The sequence below is a fragment of the Polypterus senegalus genome, chromosome 16 (assembly GCF_016835505.1).
Source record: "Polypterus senegalus isolate Bchr_013 chromosome 16, ASM1683550v1, whole genome shotgun sequence".
NCBI lineage: Eukaryota > Metazoa > Chordata > Cladistia > Polypteriformes > Polypteridae > Polypterus > Polypterus senegalus.
In genome coordinates, this window is record NC_053169.1 from 16270073 (window position 1) to 16291382 (window position 21310).

Consider the following 21310-nt stretch of genomic DNA (forward strand, 5'->3'; position numbering starts at 1 on the left):
TTTTTCACATTAAGTGTGTTGCAATCTGCTATCTGTGAAAGGTGCTGAGCCCCCACAAGTCTATTGGGGCTACATATTAAACTACATGGCATTGTAAAGTCCTATTAGAAAGTGAGTATCTCATGTAGTCTACAAACACATATAATTGCATTCTATTGTCTGTAATATTTTTGATTATACCTCACTGTTATAAAAACATTTAACAAAATGTGATAAGTGATTCTTTGATGAAGTAACTAAAAAATGTAAAATCCTCCAAATTTAAAATCAGTTAACTAAGCTGCTCGACACACCTTGATGTTATGACATGAGTACTTTTTCTTTTCCTGAAGACATTTTTTGTCTTAAGCAGTGTTGATCAGTGAAATTCACCAAGGTATTTTTGCATTGAATAGTCTGTGTTCTCAAATGACCTTGTTCACTGAAAGTTTTCCTGGAAATTCAATCTGGCCAGCTTGGATGAACTTTTTCCCAGCTCCCCATAATGCCCTGTGAGAACAATGTAACATTACATTAGCGCTGAATGTTGGATGGGCTAGAACCCTCAACCCAAGTATATAACACTGATCCCAGTAGTGGGCTAAAAATTAGAGAAAAACTTGAAAATACATTTAAATACAAAGGACGCAGAAGGAAAATGGAAATGTGCTGGTATATTCATGTCTTAAAGTTAATGTCATTTTGTATGAATATGTATATAACCTGTATAATTTGTGAGCCAGCCATTTTAATAGTTTTACCTAGAGTGCTGTGCAGTGACACAAATAGGAATGAGTGAAGAATCAACATGCTTTAGTGTTACAGTTATTTGGTAGCAGCTGCATTGAATGAGCAAAAGTGTCACCAAACTGTAATGTTAAGTTAGAGGGATGAGTACCTGCTACCAAATCTGTGGGGGGCAAGCCTTAGTGAACTCATGTTTCCTGTCTCCCACTGTCTGCAAAAACTGTTACTGTTTTGATTTTTAATTCTATTAATTTTATCTCATGGAGGCACAGTTGTTAGTTATGGCTCTGGTCATATTTTGACCACAATAACTAGTCCAGTATAATTGGCAGATGCTTCTTAGTTCAGTTTCTCCTTCCGCTTTGACTTCAATGTATTTCACTGAATTTGGTGAAGTTCTTATAGATTTTGTCGATTTTGCTAAACTTAAAGTCAAATGATTTCAGAACGATTTGCTCATAACTAGTTTATCCATTTTTGATACCTTCCTAACTAAAGTTGAAGTGCACAGATTCAAAGTAATTAAGGCCACGTTTAGAGCATTCTTTCTATAAGTGACCACAGGACAGAAACTTCCAAAGGCTACCTTGCTCAGTGACACCCACTGATCTTTAACATGTACCTGCAGGACATGCACTCTCCATTTTGATCTTTTTTCACACCAGAGTTCTGTTATGAATGGCTGACTCTCAAAGCTGAGAAGCGCGAGAACATTGCCCCCAGCAGTGGTGTGATCTACACAAAGAAAACCTCAGAAGAAGAGAACGCAAGAATGCGGCTGCAAATTCCCTAACTTGGGTGTTGCATACCTGTCAGCTAAGCAGGGCAGAAATAATAAATGCCTCCACTTGGATATGCAGATAAATTACCTAAAATACCATATCTGTGATTGTGAGTGACAGGTGGTTGGATTTGCCAAGATGTAAGAAGAGGATAGCCATTATATAAACAAAGAGGAAGTGACCCTGGCTATATAGATTAGCTCTTTGTTGAACTGGCATGCCACTCAGGGTTATTTCCTTCTTCGTACCCAACGTCAAACACACCCTATATTGGACTTAACAAATTTCCAGAAAATAGGTGGATAGGTGGGTAAAACAACAAAAAAATTAAACAAGACATTAAGTAGCCCTGGTGACACAAGTAGATCAGCTTACACCTCCAAAGATTTGTTCTCAGTCTGCAGTTTAAAGCTTTTAACCACATCTTCTGAGATTTCATCTCACATCACAAAACCAATGCAGCTCAGGTTGACCAACATCTTTAAACTGATACAATATGAGGGAGTCTGTGAACCTGCTATCCCATCCTGAGTTGGTCTCTGCTCCATTGTAAACATATACTGGAATAAGAGGATGCAGCAAATTGTTGAGTGGGTAGAGAAAAAAAAATTAAATTACGTTATACAGGCCAGGGTGGCATTTTGGCTCAGTTGCTAGTGGTCTGAGGGTGGCACAGTGGCAGCACAGCTGCCTCATATCCCAGGACTTCCCTGTGTGGAGTTTGCATGCTCTCACCATGTCAGTACAGGTTTCCTTCAGGGTTCCCCAGTCTCCGGCCACTATCCAAAGACTTGCAGATTAGGTGAATTGGCAATGCTAAATTGGCCCTAGTGGGAGTGTGCATTTGCTCTGTGAAGGACTTGCACCCTGTTCAGGGTTTGTTCCTACCTTACACACACTATGTTGGCTGGGATAAACTCCAACTACTTTTGTGATCCTGGTCTGGATTGAGCAGATTAGAAAATGGCATGGTTAGTGCTCCAGCATCTGGGAAATCTGGATATTCCTGTCTTTTTCTCCTTCATCTTAATAGCATGGATCTTTCATTAATCTCTCTTACAAATTGGTTTTGTGTGTATGTGGATGTAATGGCCCTGTGGTGAACATCATCTTGACTATGACTTGCTCCCACTTTGCAGCCCCCATTGACCATAAATTAGATTACCTTGGTAGGACAAAATTATATTTTTAATAAGCCTTTGTGTTCACTTCTCAGCCAAGAGTTTCCTCCCTCTCCTTGTATCTTCATGAGATTTCTCCAGATATGTGTGTGACCAGTATTACCAGGTGTGTTCAACAGTGAGCAGGAGTTCAATATTATTTCCGCCTTCTGCTAGTGCCCAGGTCTCTGTCATCCTGTGCTGAATAGAGCAGTCTGATAGAAGGATTGTTTAATATAAAGTACATATCAACAGGTCACGCACCCAGCTGGCACCTATGGCCTACATGTACTCATGCCTAGCATTCGATCTTTTAGTGAAGTCAGTGTGCTTGGTAACCACATGTCATCCTTTTCTCTGCTTTGCCTTCTAGATTGTGCCACAAACTTCATTGACCCCAGCAGAAAGTTGTTTATTAATACCCCCCTCATCACGGTGGGTTCACAACATCTGTCTGGGCTCCCCCATTAAATACAGGCTTTACTGAGCCATTAGTTGCTTTTGAAATATCTGTGACTATAGTGCCAGTTCTTTCTAAATAAGTTAGACCCCTTTGTCCTGTGAGCCCCCAAGTGGATCTCTAAACTGTAATACACTGTCTCATATACCAGTAAATGGAGGTTACCAATGATGTACTGGGCACACTACCCCCTAATGGCAGTTCGTCTTAGTGATACTGTCCTCCCTATCTCTTCCTTTGTAGTTGTGAATCTTCATTCACATGTTGTGAATATAAGACCTCTGATAATATATAGCACCTTTGGAACTAGCCACACCTAGACTAAAATGGCATAGACTATTCACATGAATGATATCTGTACCTTTCTTGTTCAGTTCAGGGTTTTAGTGAGGTGGGCTCTATCTGAGCACAAACGAACTGTGGCTGGGGCACAATCTATTACCAGCAGCCATACCACCTGCACCTCTGAATAGGTAATCCACCTGAAGCTTCCATGTTTGGGCTCAACCAGCATTTGGATCTGAAACCATCTAGGAAATGCTTGGGTTGCTCATGGAAAAGGTGTTGGTGAGGCCATTAGGTGGCACTTACCTTGTGGTCTGTCTGTGGATGCCAATGCAGTCACTGGGACACTGTTCTGTAAAAATGGTGCCATCCTTCGGATGAGATATAAAACCAAGGTCCTGACTCTCTTTAGTCATAAAAGATTCCTAAGTAAGGTGTTTCCCAAACGTATTGACTAAATTGTTTATCATATCCTGGACATTCTGGCACCCTAATCATCACCTGTCCCTTATGGACTAAATGTCTCTGTCGCCTCTTCACCACCTAATAGCTAATGTGTGGTGATCATACTAGTGTAAGAATGGCAAGGTGGATGCTACATATTGGTGCTGGTTAAAGTGGTTCTCCACTATCTTTGTAAGGTGTTACTAATTGGTTAGAAATGTGCAATATAAAGATAGTGAATTAATCATTGGGAAGACTCACACTAAATCATGCTGGACTAGTTTTAAACTAACAGAAACAGAGACAATACTAAGAGTGAGTTTGGGGAAAAGCACTAGAACTCATTACAGGTCCCTGGAACCTACACACCCATACACACATGGAGTATATGACTATCCAGTCTGACTGTTGGGCATGTTTTACACGCTGGCAGCAAGCCCTGGAAATTAATTTTTGTCAGTGTATAGTAAAAGTAGAACACTCCACTCCCTCTACACAAATCCTAACTGCACCCTTCACTTCTTTTGTCATTCAAAGGGACGGACAGTACTGGTCACCATGGAGACTGGGAGGTGGCAGCCATGGCTGTTCAGCTTGTCTTCCAGATATAATAACAGTTTCTTTTATGAGACATAAAACTGAGGTCCTAACTCTCTGAGGTTATTAAAGATCCCTGGGCATCTTTCACAAAGGGTAGGGTGTACCCCGATGTCCTGGCTGAATTGCCCATCATAGCCTGGTCATTCTGACTCCATAATCATCCCCTGTCCCTTACTGGCTACCTATCTCTCTTACCCCTCCACCATCTTAAAGTGTGGTGAGCGTACTGGCACAAGAATGGCTGTCGTCACATCATCCATGTGTATGCTACACATTGGTGGTGGTTGACATGGCTCTTCACTGTTTATGTAAGGTGCTTTAAATAGGTTAGAAAAGTGCAAGATAAATGTCATGTAATTTTCTAACCCGCTTAATCTGGACCAGGGTCGCTGGGGTCTATCCCAGTCCATCAGAGGGCAAAGGTAAACACACACACAGACATACACCAAATACAAACTGTGGCCAATTTAGTGTTACACGTTCCTCTAATCTGCATGTCTTTGGACAGTGGAAGGAAACCAGAGCACCTGGAGGAAAATCAGGCGAGGGGAGAATATGCAAACTCCACACAAGATTGACCCGGGATGCAAACTCCAGTTTCCTTACTATGAGGCGGCAGTGCTATATACAGTAAATGTAATTAATTCATTCATTCATCATACTCCATGCTCAAGATTATGTCAGGCACTAAGGGCCGACAAGATGCAGAGGACAGAAAGATATGGAAGAAGATGATCCACTGTGGCAACCCCTAACGGGAGCAGCTGAAAGAAGAAGAAGATTAAGGGCCATCTGTTCCAGTCATCCATGACTCTCTAGTGTGGAACTGCTGATGATTTTTATTTAACTATTTATTTTCATCCATCTATTCCTTCATTCTCATATCCCCCTGTTAATTGTACACAATTGCCTGGAGCTGGGGTCAGGACTCAGTCTTAATTCTGGGATGCCACTCTTTTGCACACTATTACATTCATATTCAGCCAATTTTAAAGTATCAGCTCACCTAACACAATGTATTAGGAAACCAGAAACAATCTGAATGTGAGTTCCAACTTGACACTGACAATGCCAAGGTTATGACCAAATCCCAAGTTCCTTGAGCTGTATGACAGGAACACTAACCGCTGTGCCATTCTGTTGTTTTCTTCTTTACAGACCATTCCTGCTGTCTCCAGTGCGACTCCTTGCTGATTTGCTTTTGACTCTCCAAGTTAAATACTAAACAAGAACATCTGCTCTCACGTATTCAAGTAAAGTGCTTTGAGATGGCATAAAAATTAGCATACAGTAATTAATAGAATTCTTATTCATCACATAATCATCACGCTTATGGAGGGATGTGACTTTCATATTCTGTCTCCAAAGTTTTTATAGATGAATTAAATGATTATCATTTCAAAAAAGGAAAACATGGAAACAGCCTTGGTCACACATTTTCTCCACTTTTCTATTTCAACAGCTGCAGACACCAGTAAACAAACATAAGCCAGGATCAGATCCAGAACATTCCACTTGTAAATAAATTCACACAAACAGACAAGCAGCAGAGGTTTGTAATGAGACGAGAGGTTTACTATGAACCAAAACTAATGGTGGAACTCTGATCTGCATTCGGTGGGCTCATACCTAACAGTACAGGTCTATGAATGGCCTCTAAAAGGCCTTGGCATGGTTTTCACTGTGGTAGGCGCTATATAAAATAAGTTTTTTTTGCCTTGTTTAACTCTCATCCCTGACTCTTTGTGAACTTGTACCTCCGTAACTTCTAGCGCTCTTGTCTCACCATTACTGAGATAGAGACAGTATATGAGACTCTATATAAAATAAAATACCACTGGATCAGCACTAAGCATTGTTCCACTGTGTGAATTTAAGTTAGTTGCTTACAGTACCACAGATCCTAAGTATAGACCTACAGTATATAAATGCTGTGTGCATGACGAAAGGCACTGTATATAAATCACAAAGGTGCTGGATTAGTCCCCAGTAATGAGTCAATGAGTTAAGTTATCAATGCAAACAATTGTACTATGCCTGTGAAATTATAGATGACATTCACAAAGGAGAGGTGCTACAGTATATAAAATAAGTTTTGCTTTTTTGATCCCCCTCCCCTGCCTTGCTACATTATTAAAAAATCTCTTGTTTCAGTTCAGATATAGCGTGAAGTGAAAGTGCTTCAGGAAAATATTTGATGTACAAATGTGTAATATTTCAAGTTCCCATTTTAATATAGTTCTGTGCTTATTTTTATGTCCCACAACTAAAAAACATGTTAACAGGCATTTCTAAATTGGCCTACTATGGGTGACCTTCTTTTTATAGACAGGATGATAAGACATTTCACAGAGACTGAGGCAGAATGGGAGAACACTCAAGCTCCACACAGAAGGTGCTAAAGTCAGTTAATAAAAGAGAGTCCTGGCACTTTAAGATGTTGACCCCATCATCTCTAAATAATTATTTAGCTGCAGACACAGTGTTAGTCACCCATCTCTAAAAACATTAAGCCAAAAAAAATGTGCCAGTCACAGTAATGAAACTGAATTACAGGCAAGTCTGTCAGTCAGTCAGTCAGTCATTCTCTAACCCACCATATCCTAACACAGGGTCATGGGGGTCTACTGGAGCCAGTCCCAGCCAGCATAAGGTGTAAGGCAGGAACAAACCCCAGGCACGACACCAGCCCACCACAGGGCACACACACACACCAAGGACAGTTTAGGATCACCAATGCACCTAACCTGCATGTCTTTGGACTGTGGGAGGAAACCCGCACAGACACGAGGAGAACATGCAAACTCCATACACCAGGAATCGAACCCAGGCCTCCTTACTGAGAGGCTGCAGCGCTGCCACTGCATCACCGTGCCACCCCAGACTAAGTCTGCTTATGTTGAAATACATGCTGAACTTTGGGCAATTTGTCACTTAAATAGGAAGCTCACATTTTTCCCGTCATCATAAGATGGCTGTCTTTTTGAGTCGTAAAGCTTTCAAAGGCCACCTCCAGCCCCTCTAAGCTGTGTTGCTGACCAGTTGCTTGTAATTTTTGATAAAAGTGAACACTGAGCACAACCCACTTGACAGGACCACTCCCATTCTCATTAGCATAAGGCCCCACCCATTCCATTCAAAAATCTCACCTTTGCAAACAGAAGGATTGAATATTTTACACAATTGTTTACTTTTTACTGCGGTGGGCTGGCGCCCCGCCCAGGGTTTGTTTCCTGCCTTGCACCCTGTGTTAGCTGGGATTGGCTCCAGCAGGTCACCCCTGTAGTTAAGATGTAGCAGGTTGGATAATGGATGGATGGATGGATTACATCTTAAAGGCAATCGTAATCCCTTAAACATTTCTAATCTATAAAGATTTACACTTCACTCTCCTCACCCTAGAAAACAATTTATTAGATTACTGGTTGACAAATGAGGGTGGCACAATGGCACATTGATAATGTTGCTGCCTTGCAACAAAGAGGCCGGAATTCACATCGCAGGTCCTCCCAGCATGGAGTTTGCATGTTCTCCCCATATCTACATGGCTTTCCTCCAGCTGCTTTGGTTTCCTCCCACAGTTCAAAAAGATGCAGGTTACATGAATTGGCGATGATAAATCAACCCTAGTGTGTGTGTGTGCATTTGCCCTGGGATGGACTGCCACCCTATCTGATGGACTGCTCCTGCCTTGAGTCCTATACTTGGTTGCATAGGCTCCAGCTTCCCTGACCCTTATCAGGACAAAGCAGATATTAAAGGTGGATGGTTTACAGACGGAATAAATTCTAATCCCACTTCTGCATCTCTGTATAACCCTGAGGAAGTCACCAGATCTAAGTGTGCTAATGAAACAAAATAATAAAAGCATTATTTTTATGTTCATAGATCACCACAGTGGTTGGTGCCGTTGAATAACTGCTCCTGGAACCTGGATTCAGTTCTTGACGTGCATTCTCCCAGTGTTCCTGCAGTTTTTTGTTTTTTTCGTTTAGGTCAGGTAACTGCCAACATTAAATTGGTAAGCGTGTTTTGCAGTGTGGAAGTGATCAGTTCATGATTGTGTCCTGTTGTGTTCCTAAGTAGCAAGAATAGGCTCTAACTTGTTGTAACCCTAATCTGAAAGACAGGTTTAGAAAGAGAATTGATGTTCAAGTGCAAATAGCGCAAATGTGGCTATATTCAATAAACATTGAGTAATTGTTGAAAGCAAGAATGAATAAGTTTGTAATACTGTAGTTTGCTGAAAGCCCTTTTTGTAGACTGAAGGTTTCTTACATTAACAAGACAGCCAGAGAACACTGCCACCTATGGTGTGCACCAGTAATTGTAGATTTAAACATTTTGAACCTTCCATTTATGACTTTGCTAGGTTTGACTCATGGAAATATAAACAACTGCTATCATCCATAAAGTCTAATAGTCTCAGTGTTCAATAGAAAAACAATTGTAATCCACATGGGTGTCAACTGTAAAACAGCTTGTTCTGTGAGCGAGTGCGGGGGTACTCTGCATCAAACTGGGGTCTCCTCAATGGTGAGGAGAAAGTGGATTCTGAAAATGGATGATATTATTGTTATTGGGGGTTAATTAGCCATTTCTAAATTTCATCAAGGGAAACAATTTATCCATGAATTCTGCCTCACTTAATATACAAACAAGTGGCCTCAGATTTACTTTCTGCTTACGGCAAATCAATGGCAGGGTGGCTCAGTTAGCGAGCTGTAGTAAAGTGATCATGACCTGATCAGTATCAATGAAGACAGCTTGGCCCATAACATCATGAAGACACTGTCATGTCCTTATTGCTTTGCACAGAAAATGCAAGTTTTGCTGATTATTTTTAGCAATACAAAAAATGTCATGCTTATTATAATGTATGCATAGTGTCATTTTTGCTGATTTAACTGTAATTTACCTTTTGCTATTTACATTATAATGTGCAAATGATGTTTGATTTTCTTGTTACGTTATAATGTATAAATAGAGTACATTTTGCCTATTATATCCATCCATCCATCCATTATCCAACCTGCTATATCCTAACTACAGGGTCACGGGGGTCTGCTGGAGCCAATCCCAGCCAACACAGGGCACAAGGCAGGAAACAAATCCTGGACAGGGTTCCAGCCCACCGCAGCCTATTATATTATTTATATATATTTATTTGCCCAACGTCTTTATCCACGGTAACTTACAAAATTTAAGATAAAATCAGCTACATTTCTTTGTTTTGGTGATTGATGCACAGATAGGTGATGGGACTTACTCTGTGGTCACCCAGTGTTACAAGCGGGATTTGAACCCACAACCTGAAGGTTTCAAGTCCAAAGTCTTAAACACTATGCCACATTAAAGGTGTACAGTTTGCTATTACATTATAATAGAAAAATAGTTGCTTTGATCACAGTGGTTTTTATGTTGTTTTGTACTGGATGGTTCCATCCATTGTCTAACCCACTGAATCCGAACACAGGGTCACGGGGGTCTGCTGGAGCCAATCCCAGCCAACACTGGGCACAAGGCAGGAACCAATCCTGGGCAGGGTGCCAACCCACCGCAGGGATGGTTCCATAGATCTTATAAATTACTAAAGGTTTGTGCTTCTTCTGTTACTTCATTTTATTTTCAGAAAGTGCAGGTCCATCCATTGTCCTCCTTGTTTAATCCAGTTTCTCAGTGTAAAAAAGAATTATGTTGTCCCTGTGACATACAGCAAATAAAACTGAACCTGAACCTGAAACTGATTACACCTAAGCCTAATCTGTTTGAAGTTTCAATAAATAATTTACACAAAGTATCATAGCTTAGGTAACTTTTCACAAAAATGTCTTTGACTTATTGTGTGTCTACTAAAAAAACTCACACATTAGTAGGTACAGAAGGTTTCATCAATATATTTTCCAGTTTCTTTTATCCTTTTGCATATTTGCTTTCTGGGACGTAACTTGGGCAATAGTAAACCCGAATAGCATTCGCCCGCATTAACTTCCTCATTGTCTTCTCCAGACGTGGTAGAGAACACGGGCAATTTTGCAATACCATTCTTCAAATTCAGACAGTTCATGTTTCTTAAGACACCATTGTTTGTTCTCGCATTTGCTTACTTAGTTCTCTTCTAGGTTTTGCTATTTATTTATTTAAAAATTACAATTTATGTGGAAATGATCTTATAACAGAGAAAGATGTTGATTCATCGATGAATTAGATCATTTATCTTAATTTGAACAAAAGGAAAAATGTTCACAGCAAAATATTCTTCACAAAGTCCTTCCTATCGAAATGCATTCACACCCTTCATTGCATCACTTCAAGTCCTGCTCAGAAACTGAGCCATGAAAAGGGTACAGATGATGAAAAAGGTTGCATTTTACTTTCAAGTGACTAGAGTGAAGCCAAATATTCAAATGTCAAAATAATTTTTTTCTGGTGCTTTCAGATGCATGGCTACTACACTCACCTTGTTCAGATAGATCAAGTAAATCTGGATGTTCCTCTGCTGATAGAGATGCCCTGAGTGCTTCCATCTATTTGTCTGCTGCAAATTGATATGTGCCTAAAGGAGAGCTTTTTCGGCCCACTGCATGATACTTTTTTCAGTTACATAAACTTACAGCACATTTTAAAAAATAAAAAAAAAAATAAACAAAACTCTTTACTTTGGTACCTGGACATTTTGCAATCTTTCAGTTCATGTTAGTCTTACCTGTTTGCCAGCTACCTGTCCTCGCGATCAGCTGCAGAGATGTTGCCTGTTCGGTAATCCTGCTTTTCTGCCTCAAAGGGAGCTTCTGTCAGCCTTAATGACATTCCTTCAGAGTGACCAGACTGGTTTTCCTGCTAGAGAACAAGGGCGGGGGCGCATTCTCCTCTATAGGGAGGGACAGGTGACAGGTGAAACCAGTGACATTGTGAAGAAACCTCCCCGATGACAAATCAGTTCAGTCCCAACTGGGAAGAGCAAAAAGAAAAAAATATACTGGTGCTGTTGTTTAAGCACAGGCTCAGCTTTGATTTAGACCGAGATTTTAAATATTTCTTGGACTATAATTCATTTCTATATCTTATGAATTTACTTCCATATTTATTTACTTTTAATTATTAAAGACCCTGCCAATAGGAAAGTTAGAACATCTTTGAGGACTAGGAAGCCAGACAGGAAGCAATAACTCAGAAGAATTCTCATGGTCGGCCTCAGGTGCCATTTTCTAAATTTTTTTCAATATTTTATTAGCTTCATCGAAATAAAAGTAAAAAATAAATTGCAGTCCATTCCCAAATGATTCAATTTGGACATTCAACTCAGTTTATTGTTTACATTCTATTGGACAGGCTGTAATTTAAAATTAAATACAGTTACATTATAACATAAACTAATACTTACACACATCTGTGTATAGTTGAAAGTAAACAAATTGTTAATATTAATCTGTGACCTGTAAGATTAATTATAATATTTAAGTATTGTTCTCAAACTTGCTTATTCTGTCAGCGTCAGGTGCAAAGTAGTAAACATCTCTAGACAATGTGGTATTAACAGTTAAGTTGATCTGCATGTTTTTAGAAGAAAACCCACACCGGCACAGAGAGGAAGTTCAAATGCAACCATGCATGGGATTTGAACTAAGACTGGATCAGTGAGGCAACCACTATGCCACCCTGATGAACATAGTTTCACTTGGCAAATTCTTAGGACCACTCTGCTTATACTGGGTAGGTCACCCTTGTGCTCTCAAAGCAAACTCAGTTCTTCATGGCATTGATTACACAAGATGTTGGAAATATTACTTTAAGATTTTGGTACACGCTGACAAGCACTGACTTTCAGCAGTGACTTCATCTCACCCCCTGGTATAAAACTAATCCAAATAGGGCTTAATGGGTTATTACACACTATTAACTTTAGGCTTCTGGTTTTGGACATTTTACTCTGTTTTTGTTTATTGGTTTTGTATTTTAAAACTGATTTTATTCTCCTTAGTTTTGCTTACTTTTTTAGGCAGCAATTAGTACTTAGCTTTGTTTCTCTTAATAGTTTTTAAAACTTTCTTTTCTATCTTGTATTTTGGTGCTTTCAACAATAGTTTGGAGGTTTGATTTTTTTTAACATTTTCTTTATTAAATTAATGTAATTAAAGAATTAATTGTTTTGTTTCCCGCACCAGGGGTTTTCTACAGTAGGCCTCACATCAGTTTCAAGTTTTAGGCCTAGGCCCCTTTTAAGGATTCAGAATGATTTTTTTAAGTTGTGGGGCCAAATCATAACAGGTGGCCCATTGGATAAAAGCCCTAGTGACAAATTCACACGTGCATGTAGATATTGCATTGCTTTTTTCAAATGTTGTTCAGTTGCTGTGGAGAAGACTGGAGGAATTTAATTTAGTGGGTACTTGCAAAAAACAGCAAAAATTTTTGTCTTGTGCTTTGTGATTGCATGCCCACTGTTTTGGAAGAGCTTGTAGATTCTTGCTGTCCAGAGCTAGAGATGTCCAAATCAGGATAATACACCATCTGCATCATTTAACATCCACATATGGACAGCTGAAACCTTTAGACAGGTTGCAAGGGACCACACATAATGAGATGTTATAAATTGCAGAGTATTAGTTAACCTTTTAGACACATACAGTGGTGTGAAAAACTAAAACTATTTTTTTTCTCCCTAAATAATAAAAACCATCATTTAAAAACTGCATTTTGTGTTTACTTGTGTTATATTTGACTAATGGTTAAATGTGTTTGATGATCAGAAACATTTTGTGTGACAAACATGCAAAAGAATAAGAAATCGGGAAGGGGGCAAATAGTTTTTCACACCGCTGTAAATTTGTATCTTGTCTCCTTTTTAAAACATTGTTTCTCCTTGCGTTATAAGCTTAGTTTTGCCACATATTTTGCAATAAACTAGTCTCAAATCATGTCCCAAAAACACTTCCAAAAATGCACACAGGGTTTGGCAGGGGAATTTTCTGTTAAACCCTGGCTAGATATAAGGACAAGCTCAGGATTTTTCAAAACGTTTATTCACACAAAATGCTCTGTTACACAGTGAACCTCCGAAGAGCATGAAAAGCATAAAGAAGCTGCCAGACAATCCAAGTGAACAAAGTCCCAACACAAAATCTAAACATTGTCAAAAAAAAGTGAGCTCAGGTTCAATATATCCAAACAAATCTCAAACACTTCTAAGCACATTCAAAATGAACAACCAGGAACTGTGGGAGTACCCCTGGATTTATAAGTGATTGACAGTGATTGGCAGGTGGCCCGACTCTTGAGGAACCACCCACAGCACACATGAAACGGGAAGCAAACCCGGGTCTCCTATCTGCGAGGTATCAGCGATACCCACTGGGCCACTGTGCCGCCCCATAATGGAAATGTTATGTATATGTGTACTGTATATGCAATGAAGAAACTGTGACCAAGAGGGATTTACTGTGCCTTAAATTTGTAAATACTCAAGTTTTGCTTAGTGCACCCAGTAGCCATTATAATGCAAACAGTAGCGTGAACAGTGATTGAATAAGAGCAGAAGCACTAGCACTAACATAAATGCACTAACCTCCATGAATAGCTCTTCGATCTGGAGTAAGAGGTGTACCTGTGGAGTGTAGGGTGGGGCTTGGATTGGCCATCAGGACTAATGGGACAGTTACTGGTGGACTGCTTTTTCTGTGGGCTGAAACTGAGGCAGAGCAAGCATGCAAAAGAAAGTACAAAAGGCCAGTAACCTTATTCCTGCTAGCTGTTAACCGAAACAAAGACGGGTGAAATGAAAGATGTAGATGTAAAGAAAATGATGGAGAAAAAGTCTTCAAGAAACAGCGAGGGACAGAGGAGCCGACAAATTAAGGGGGAAAATAATTCAATTTGCAAAGGGGTAGCAACATGCAAGAAAACGTATGATTATGCTCTTATTTCATTTTATTTACTTTTCACCAACATTAGTTTCGTCATATTCATTTTTTTTCTGATGTGGAGAATGTTTGCTCTGAAATATTCTGTTTTATGTGCAATAGTTTAAAATTTAAAACCTATTTTTATATAGTTATATAATATTTGGAATGTTATCACATTTCTTTGTTATAATAGTCAGAGGATTCAGCCCTTCATCACTATTTATGTCACACAACTCCTTGTTCAGGCACTGGTTCTTTCAAAGGTTGACTATTGCAACTCTCTCCCGGTGGGACTTACTTCAGCTACTCCCAGAACTCTCTAGCTCCTCCTGCTGGACTGGTGCTCTCTGTTCTTTGTTTCACTCTGCATCAGTCTCTTCACTGGCTTCATTTCCTGCAACATTTCCTGTTCTTGACTTATGGTCTCTGAATGGATCCGCTCCTCATTATGTCCAGTTTTTGATCTCTCCATATGTCTTTTCAGGAAGTCACTTCCAGGAGGTCTCTTCTGACTGTCCCTCCTCTTGCAAAATGTGCCCAAGACTGGATGATGCTTCACCATTCTTTCTCCAAAGCAGTGAAATGATTCTCCTTTGGCTATTCAAACTGCATCGAGTCCATTTAGGCGTCTTTTAAAAACATACCTCATCAATAAAAATTTTGGAACTACTTAGTGTCTCTTCTACAAGATAGCTCCTGTTATACTGAAAAAGACTTTATGACACTCATTTGTGTCTAGGTCTAGCTGTAGGTATAATTATGTAGTAATAGTAGAACGACTCCCTCCTGCTTGTTTTTATTTTGTCTTGCTCTCTGTTGCTTTTGATGCTTGCTCCTCCTGATCATTCTTGTATGTATTATAACTTGCTTTGTAAATCACCTTGGATAAAGGCAAGCTCAGATTAAGACCTCAGTATGGTGGGGGACTTTGCTTCCTAACAGAAGGCTGATCATACTTTTAACAATGCAGCAAACATTGTAAACCTAGTGGTTTAATGCTGCATGGTATTTCACACTTCTGTGTTCTCCATGCAGGGATGTGGTCATTTTAACACTTAAAGTCTATATCGTTTCATTGAGTGGGTTCTCTTTAGTCATTTTGACATGCGGAGACTTGATCCTTTCATTGAGCCAGTTGGATTTATTTTTGTTTCTTTAAGTCTGTTTAATAATTTCATCGTTCCAGGGGGTGAAAAGGCCCTAGGCTGTGCACTGAGAATGCCCTGATGGTACATCCACCCCTGGATAAATCCATCCATCCATTATCCAATCCGCTATATCCTAACTACAGGGTGTCACGGGGGTCTGCTGGAGCCAATCCCAGCCAACACAGGGTGCAAGGCAGGAAACAAACCCCAGGCAGGGCACCAGCCCACCGCAGGGCGCACGCGCACACACCAAGGACAATTTAGGATTGCCAATGCACCTAATCTGCATGTCTTTGGACTGTAGGAGGAAACCCACACAGACATGGGGAGAACATGCATACTCCATGCAGGGAGGACCCGGGAAGCGAACCTGGGTCTCTTAACTGCGAGGCAGCAGCACTACCCACTGTGCCGCCCCATGGATAAATGCACCTGCTAAATACAGTAAGTAACAATAATAATAATCTTTTGGTACACTACTTTGTTTTTGCTGTGGATCTCTTGATTTAGCTACACTTGTTACCTGGAAGTTAATGGCGAGTGACATCAGACATGCAATGCTTTAAATAGCCTGTTGCTGCACTTCCCTGAAATCATCCTGAATTACAGATATATAAACATATGTCTACTTTAGTGTGTGATTTTGCTTTTTGATTCCTGGCTTTGTATTTTGACTTTGATTTCTTTATTAGAGTTTCAACCTTAGTTGAAAGTTTGACTGATTCTCTGGTATCAACTTTTCCTTTGCTTCCCATCTGTCAAGTGGCAGCTAAAACTATTTTTCCTTCCTTGCAGCCGTAATTTTTTCATGTTTTATTTGAAATGGATGCCAACTTAGTTAATTGTACCAAGTGAAATCTCATTTCATTCAAGGCACCATTTGATTTTAAAGGGATACTCTATCCAAAAATGATATTTTATTTTTATATGTTACTTATATCATGTAACTTGTAGTGGTGGCTGAGTAAATTGTTCAGTGTTTTATTTCATACAGAATGGAGTGAAAAATGTTTATGACATAAGAGTTTGTGATGCACCTGGTGATCACAGCAAAGGAGAGAATTAAAACAAAACTGAGCACCATTATGAACAATGCTGCACATTCTCTCTGTGACACACTTAACACAGGGGACTTTCAGACAATGGATTATTCAGCAGAGGTGTGTCAAGAAACACAACTGGGTCTCCTTTATGCCAATGGCAATATGTTGGCATAATGTTTCACTGGGACTGGGACTGTCAAGTCAGAAGTTTTTCTTTTTTTTAAATATTCTTCCTTTTCAGTAATTCTGATGTGTGTTCAGTTTATAGTATACATATGCACATATAATATACATATATACATTTATCTATCTATTAAGTTCTATCTAGTGACAAATATTGTACAACAGTAAACAGTGTGAAAACCATCCATACTTGCATAACCCACATGTCATTTATCTGGTTGTACACACAAAATATGCAAAACACATGCTTTTTTTGACTAAAATATTGTTAAAATGTTACCTCTAGAACAATCTGCACAAATCATAAATATGAAACTAGAGCCTCCTGAGATTGAGTGTTTGAATTGAAGACCCACCTGTCCCCTTCATTCATTGGTCTGGTGACCTGCCTTCAATTCAGCCTGGCCTGCCACTGTCTGCTGAGATTGTACGTTGTTCCTATGCACCTGTAGGATGTCTCTGCTTTCGTCCCACATCCTAAACATACATAGGACAATTTTTGACTCTAAATTGGATCGATGCAAATAATTGTGGCTGTGTACATCTGCTATGTGATGAACTGGCACCTTATTCAGGGTTTATTTCTGCCTTGCAACTGATTTAACCTAGACAGAAAAACCTGTAACAGGAAAAAGCTGGATAGGAGAGTAGACAGGTGGATGAATTCACATTGCTTTTCATTTCTTGCCTGCCCAGGTCACAGAAAGTTAAAGAAAAGCCGGACACCTCTGGCTACAGATCAGGAAGAGAGATAGGGCTCACCTCCTTTTGTTAGATTTCCGCTGCTGCACCTTGACCTGCCCTTAACCTGAAATGATAGCATCAGGCTGTAAGAACAATGAGTGTGCACCATGGACTTCTTCCGTCATTTAATAGAGCATCCTTTATTGGCCACCTCGTCCTCTCAGTCCACTGCTGCCTTACAGCTTCTGGGACCTGGGTTTGATTTCTGGCTGAGTCAATGTCTCCTTGCGATTGTGTGTATTTTATTATTACATTCCTTAGGTGTTTGTCCTAGAGGTGAGGACATGGCCTGTAATGGACAGCCACCCTGTCCATGGCTGTCTGAAAACAGATGGATGAATGATTTATAGGTGGAATAGCTGGCTCACCAGTCCTTGGTCACTGTTCATATGCAATTTATAGTCTATGTATTTTCCTTGTCCACAGGGCTTTTTAAAGGTTCTGTGTTTTTTTACAGCATTTCAAAGACTGGCAGAACTAAATTGACCTGTTGTGGGTGTGCACTTTCTTTTAGACTGGTACCCAATTTATTGCTATCTTCTGCACTGTCCTAGATTCCTGTAATTCCAGGTGGTCTTATACAGCTTCAAAAAAGGAAAAGTTATTTTTAGCAAACCATACTGGACATTTTTTAGATTAGCCTGACACTGGATTATTTTAAAGATTTTTTATACCAATTAGCATGAATAAACAGCACTGAATGAACAAAAGCGGGCTCTTTGAAATGCTAATACCAATTTAATTACAGTTCTAGTGCACACAGACCACATCTGCACTAGCCACTGTCCCACCTTACCACACACTGTGCAGAAATCGATAGCTGAGCTCCTGTGTCTCCACCGCCAGCCATCTTTCTAGTGTCTGCCTCTATCAGCTAGAGGCCATGCATCTGTGGAATCTGATGAGTGGCTCTTTGTAGACCCGCCCTCCATGATGAACCTGAATAGAATCCCACAGGCATGCAGAAGAGCAACTGATTGCTTTCTGCTGATAAAACCTACAATGAGTTGGTAACAATTAAAAAAACAAAGGTGACCTAAACATGGCATAAATCCGTGGCATTCAATCCACCAAACTAACCGTGACATTCCTGAGATTGTTAAAACGTTGAGGCCTGAGCCGAGTGACAATCCTGTTTTGTTTCCGCCATCCCTTTCTCTTTCCCTGCTGTTGTCTCATTTTGACTGGGCAGCCAACTGTGAGCTGAAACAATATATTCCTTGCTTCAATACCACAATGGATAGATAACGTGTCCTACAGCAACTCAATGAAAGGAGCTATATAAAGCTTATCTTAATGTTGCTATACTTTGCTGTTTTGGATTATGATAGGTGTTCACTTTTTAAAGCTCTAATTTAGTGACTCGTCACTCATTTTTTTAAAACCTGTTTTTTCAGTTTTATACTCTTGAAGAGCATCAGTGTCTATTTAGCAACAATGAGCAAGCAGCAGTAACCAATCCAGAATGGGATGGCAAGCCAATACAGGGCATACACATTAGAGATGCCAATCACGCTTTGGGCTGGTTAGCAAAGTTTATGGAAACCTGACACACACAGAAACTGGACAGAGATTTTAACCCCAATCCCTGCCACTGTGAGACAGTGTTGCTAACAACTGTGCCACTCTTATTTATTTACTCATTTGTATTTATTAGCTGTGTCTGAGTAGGTTTTCTCTGGACACTGCAGTTTTCCTCTCATGTGTGTTGAGATAACTGGTTAAATGTGAGAATGTGAATGAATGTACCCTGTGATGGACTGGCATACTTTCCTGAGTTGATTACTACTTTGTGTCTGTGATGCCAAACAGTATTTAGGTTCAGTCCTTAGCCAGACATGTAAAAATAGTTCAAGGGAATAAGAGACTCAAGAGGCGTCAAGAGGCATAGCAGTTTACTTCAACCCACAATATTTAGGTCAACCTGTCTGGCTGTGTGCCTTAAAGTCAGGAAGAAAAGGACTGTCTGTGGGAGAGACATCTGCTTATACAGTATATATAAATAAATATACTGTATATAAATATATATATATATATATATATATATATATATACACTAGGTATGCTACCCATCTAACATGGTTGACATCGAAGTAATCAACATAAACCTCAACTTTAATGTTTAAGTGCACCATGTAACAAATATATCTCTGTTATATGCCATTTGGTATTATATTCACAATAGTCATGTTACTGCTTGTGATGTGCCAGCTGTTGGAATGACAAATGCAATGCATTTTATTACTACAAATGTTTGTGAAACACGATCTGTTGGAATGACAGTGACATAGCAACCAGATGAACACACAGACAGATAGACTCACAAACACTTATCCTTTTATTAAGGTGGATATACAGTACAGTATATAGAGGGCCACTGTGCAACATAAAATATTTGTGGACTGGTACAACTGAAGGCAAAACAAAATTGTCACCTATATCTGTTGTGAATGTTGTGTTGGATGGATGTTGGTTTCTGGCCAGAAAAGGAGGCCACCAAGGGATGGACAGGGGGTGTCTGCCTCCTAAAGTCATATTCTCTCCCTGTGCACAAGGTGGCAGCATCCCATTGTAGGGACACCCATAGAAATATCCTCAGGGCAGACAGGTACTTGCGGTCCCATGGGACAGCTCTGTTGGGTTTCTTGGATGCCACCAGGGAGAGCTGCAGGGAATTGTTACAACCTCTTTAAAAGACTTCCACCTGACCCAGAAGTGTTTCAGTTGTTCAATGCTGTGGCACCGGAAGTACTACCAGGTCTGGCATAAAATAAGATGAGTGTCCTGCAAGGGCAGTCAGTGTCGGGCGGAGTATGGACGAGGCTTCAAGGAAGGTGTGGAAGGAGGGTATAGATTTATTGTTGTGTTGTTATTACAGAAGATAATCTGGAGAACAGTGGAGGTATTATAAATAAAAAAGATCTTGTGTTTGAACCCAGGACTGTAGTGTAGTTGTATCTGAGGGGTTTGGGGCGCTGCTATGCCCCTGGTGGTCAAACTATATATTATTTTAACTTTTATTATTGAAATTGTTCATAAATATATTTCATTCATTTATTTACTATATGTATGTATATACTACATTTGTTTGAGAAAATATTTAGACTCCTTCACTTTCTGTACCTTTATGATGTAGTAGATATTTTTTAAATGGATAAATCTGCCATTTTTCTCATCAGTTTGCTCTCAGCACCCCATAATGACAAAGTAAAACATGTTTTCACAACGTTTTGCAAATTTATTAACGATCTAAAACCAACATTTCTTATAGTTGGAAGTTTCAGACCATTAATTCAGTACTTTATAGAAGCCCCTTTCACAGGAATTCCAGCTTTAAATGTTCTTGGGTAAGTTTCTACAAGCTTTGCACACTTGGATTTGGTCAACTGAGCCCATTCTTCCTGGCAGAAGAAACCGAACATCTCTCAAATAACCCGAAGACAGTTGTCTTCTGACAGTCTCCATCCAACCTGACAGAGCTTGAGAGAAACTACAGGGGGAAAATGGCAGAAAATCCCCAAACCGAGGTGTACAAAGCTTGTTGCCTCAGACTAAAGAACACCCCAGGGGCTTCAACAAAGTACTGAATAAAGGGTCTCAGTACCTTTGTGGATGTCATAATTCAGTTTTTTATTTTAATAAATACATTAACATTACATTAACAATACATTTAAATGATTTTAGCATAAGGCTGCAACATAACAAAATGTGAAAAAGTGAAGGGGTCTGAGGACTTTCTGACGATGCTATAAAGATCTCTGCATCAGCACTGCAGAACTCTGTGATGGTCCTTTTAGAATGTCAGCAATGCTGGGCTGTGTTTTGCAGTGGAT

At 39.8% G+C, this 21310-nt stretch overlaps 1 protein-coding gene across 2 annotated transcripts in view; it reads right to left on the minus strand.

Annotated features, from left to right (window-relative positions):
- The window catches only part of si:ch211-125o16.4 (neuroblast differentiation-associated protein AHNAK), a 30991-nt gene extending 19721 nt beyond the window's left edge, over positions 1-11270 (minus strand). The window contains exon 1 of one of the 2 annotated variants that reach the window (XM_039738004.1): positions 11164-11270. The gene's annotated coding sequence lies outside the window, so the exon portion shown is untranslated. Of the gene's footprint in view, positions 1-293; positions 437-11163 lie in introns of those variants that run through there. The other variant, XM_039738005.1, reaches the window with a different exon arrangement.
- Between the last annotated feature and the right edge of the window lie 10040 nt (positions 11271-21310).